Genomic DNA, 4,228 nt, shown 5'->3' with positions numbered 1-4,228 from the left:
GTGGAGGAGGAATTTCAACCATGTTTCGTGGTCTGCTACCACAACAGCTCCTTTATAGGATCCAGTTAGCTCAAGACATCATCAGGAGGAACCACGTCCGGTTTCGGCCCCTACTCCTCTACCGTTTTGACGTCCCCCCCCCCTTTCGGAGGTGTCTTCAGCACTGCAAAACAACAGATAGAGAATGTTTTAGAGAATCGAATTTAACCGGTTTCGATTTGATTCCAGGTTGGAAGCAATTTATTTCGTTTATGCCATTAGCATCATTGAAAAAGGCTTCAACATCGCAACTTCTAATTTCCTTTCTCCCTGAAAATTTAAAGCATTGTACTCAACGGAAAATCTCTGACTAATAATTAAGTGCAGGATAATAAGCAAGCCGAGCCTTATAACCTAGTTTCTATTCCCGAGTATAAGTCCTTAAGAAAAGCATAAGTGCCGAAGGAATACTATTTCCCACATCTCTACAAACCGAGGAGACAAGTAAAACAAAAGAGTTTCTCCGTGGTCGTTCAAATTTGCTAGAAATAACAACCAACCCCCTATTAAATTACGCCCTACTATCTTAAAAAGAAATGATACATTGGATAATATAATGCCTAAAATAAAAGACCGTACAGCGTAAGTTGGCTCGGCTCTGGGGAAATGGCAGACTAGTTAGCGCATCCGCCAAAATGCTTGCGGCGTTTAGTTTCAGCCCTTTACGTTTCGAGTCCGAACTCTCTTTGTCATTTATCCTTTCCGTATCGATAAAATAAAGTATAGGACAAGAAATAAGTCGATTTATTATTCCCACAAACCGTCTTGGATGTTACTAGAATCAAAAAAGAAAATAGAAGACAAACAGTTGGGCCGACTTTAGTAAAATAACAAAAGTAACCTAACATTTCATGCCTATACTGAATTTGAATTATCTGAATCAGTTTTACTGGAACGAGAAGCTAAGAGCGGTACTTTTCGTACCACTCTTAAACGTTTCAGTTTTAAAGTTTGACATTAAGCTGAGTGGAATAGTAAGTGGAAGGTAATTAAAAGTTAAGAAAGAAAAGCCCCAGTAACTCAAAAAGATGATATTTTAAGAGGCGTATGCTGTGTAGATGTCACGTTTTAAAGAGAAGTCAACGAAAGACTCTCTTCAAGAAGCGACATAATATGCTTGCTGGCAAGTCAAATTATCTCTCATTATCGATCTTATGTAGTGTACAAAAGCAACACTTCCAGAATTTGCAATTTCCTGAATGGAATGCCGCATGGAACTATCTTCTCATCTACTCTCTTTAACCTAGACTAGCTATTTTCAACCTTATTTGGCTATAGCTCTTTTAGGAACTCTTCTCGGGTTTCTGGGGCGAAATAGAGTCGTAATTTTTTTTCCTTTGATCTATCCAACATAGACAGACACTCTGTGGTTCCTTAGAAATATATCAAGGTCCCTCCGAATGACTGATCTGGACGACCCTCTCATACTTCCTCAAAGCCTATACTCAATCTTATTACGTAGGCACCGTTACACTTACATCGTCCAATTAGTCTCTAAATAGTTGTACGTCTACATCAACTCTACGTAAAACCTCTAGAAATCTGGCACCAAAACAATAGATTTAAGTAGAACTTACTTGAGCCATTGTCTTCCTTCTTACCGTCGATACCAAAGAACATAAAATGCTACCAACCGTCACAGTAACATAAAAATATCATACACCTAGAAGACAAAAACTACAAAGATGCTTATATAAATTTTCCTAACATTCTAGCAAATAAACGATACATTAAAGAAATAAAACGACACAAAGTATTCACAGGTTACTCGTGAGCACGCACTTCGCATCACCACAGGCTGTACATTGACCACATACACAACGAAACGAAATGTAATATCAAACGAGCATGTAGTTATTTTTTTCTACCGCAAATTCCATCAGTCCATACTACTTCTTAAAAACAAATCACCACCAAATGCCCAGTGATGTATAAAACACCAAATAATACCACAACATCATCCAAAAGCAAAATTCGGTCGCTCCAATTCAACTATATAAAAATCCATGTAAAGAGAAAAAGCTGCAGTATTTATAAACTCATAATTCCATGAATTCTACTGGAATGAACAGGACCAATAATACTGGTTAACACAAGCAACATTTTTCATCGAAGATGAAATTAGTCTGAATGCGTGCTGATGCTTGTTCCAAAATCTTTCTTAAATTGTTCTGTTGTACGGCAGCTAAAGTAATGCACTAGTAGAAAAGGTTTTATCTATCAATGATTGACTCTGAACTTGGATAAGTAGTTGAAGAAAGCTTAGAGAGGAGACTGTCGTTGAAATTGCAAGGGTGCTGAATGAATTATTCTTGGAGAGGGCTGGGAGTATGAGGTGCTGGGGGGTACAAGTGCTGTATTTTATTCAGAATCGCTAAGGCGATGCTGGACAGATAAAAGTTCAAACGCTTCATTAGAGTCCCATGTGGACTATGCTGGAATAGAAAAAAACAGAAAGACACTATCGAACGATCAAGGTCATGGTCAAAAGGGAGCATGTTCCTTCGATACAGCAGTATTTTGGTATAATAAGTCACTTGGGCCAAACAGGTGGAGAAGTTAATGCCTCAAAGAGCTGTACTCATGCATGAGTGGAGATATCTGACGGAGCACAGTACTGAATAAGAGTTACAGAAGAGAAAGACCTCCATCTGTCTAGACTGGGCACGGTTTTGGGTGAAATCCCTCGATACCTGCAGTGCATGTATCGAGGGACTTCAAGCGAGGAAAAAGTAAGGCGACAGATGTAAATTCCAGAAATAATATTTTGGTTGAAGGCATACTACTTCAAAGGACAACATCGTAGCTCCATGAAGGTCGCAGAAGGAGCAAGATCTGCCTTGGTCAACGACCCACTATGAAACGCTGTGAGATGGAATTAAGCTGGATTTTTCGATTGTTGAAGTGAAGGCTGGAGTTAATTTTTATTTCGTAGTTAAAATTTTTTTAGCTTGCTCTTAATATGACAGCAAGCTAACAAAAGAATCTTTAAATCAGAGAGACGTGTGATGTGATGGACAGACATAGACAGTGGAAATAACCCTAGAAGAGTCAAAGGTACGCAGCATTGGTGAATGAAGAGAGCCGGCTTAATATTTTGTGTGATTATTGGAATTGAATGTCTCTAGATGCTTTGCGTTAGAATGAGTTTTAAACAGATTATTTACTTTTCTTAGTGAGCACCCTAGTACTCTTTGGAGTAAAACAACACTAACTGAGACGAGGCCACATTAGTTTATTATTCGTCTCTTCTCCCACGTTGATTTAAATAACATTTTAGGCAAAATTTATTCATAGCTTGGCTCGAAACACACAGCGTACACTTCATTATTTCAAACTTAATACTGCTTTTATATCAGAGATTCAGTTAGACAATATGTAATGGAAAAACATACATCACAAAAGTATTCAGGACACAAAAGTGTCATGTATACGATTTTCTATTATAAACTTCGTGTGGGTCGTCGCGGTATTATATACAGCAATAATCAACCTTTCTTCATTCCGAAATCCCTCGAAACTTGTTTTCATTGCATTAATAACTTTATGGGCCAATCTCTTTGTTCATTGCATACCGTACCAATATTTTCTGAAAAGAAATCTGGATGAGAAATTTAGGAAGTATATTCTTAATCATATCCGACAACCAATTTCCTTATAAGCATTAACGAGGTTCTCAGGCCCAACTATATGTGTGAGGTACTTAAAATTCCACAGAAAGCCTTCGCATTATCTTTTGAAGTTTTCAGAACTTCTAATTTCAGAATACTGAGGGTTTGTTCAAATTCGATATCTTTTAAAATCTCTCATTTACTGCCCCTTAAAACATTGTTCCATTTAACTTTTCTGCATTCATTTTGATGAATTTACTTTGAAAGATATTGAAATCCTCTTGAATTGGTTTTACCCATTGCTTCCACAATTTTTTCCTCAAACCGAGTTCAATATGAAGAAGTGGGAGAAATATTTCTTTGGTATCAACTAAAGTGTAGATTGTACACTGCTCATTTCTAGGATAATTGTCCAACGTAAATGGCCTTAATGGCCATTCATGTTGTGATTCGTGGTAGCATGACTGTCCCAAATGCATTTGTAACAATTATGTGCACATGTTTGCACATCAGCGGCACCAGAATTGTAACAATTTATACGTAGCAAATAAACGAGAGAAGAGATATTATTAATTGAA

The sequence above is a fragment of the Octopus bimaculoides genome, chromosome 1 (genome assembly GCF_001194135.2).
Source record: "Octopus bimaculoides isolate UCB-OBI-ISO-001 chromosome 1, ASM119413v2, whole genome shotgun sequence".
NCBI lineage: Eukaryota > Metazoa > Mollusca > Cephalopoda > Octopoda > Octopodidae > Octopus > Octopus bimaculoides.
The sequence above is the reverse complement of the archived record's forward strand: the minus strand, read 5'-3'. Positions refer to the sequence as shown.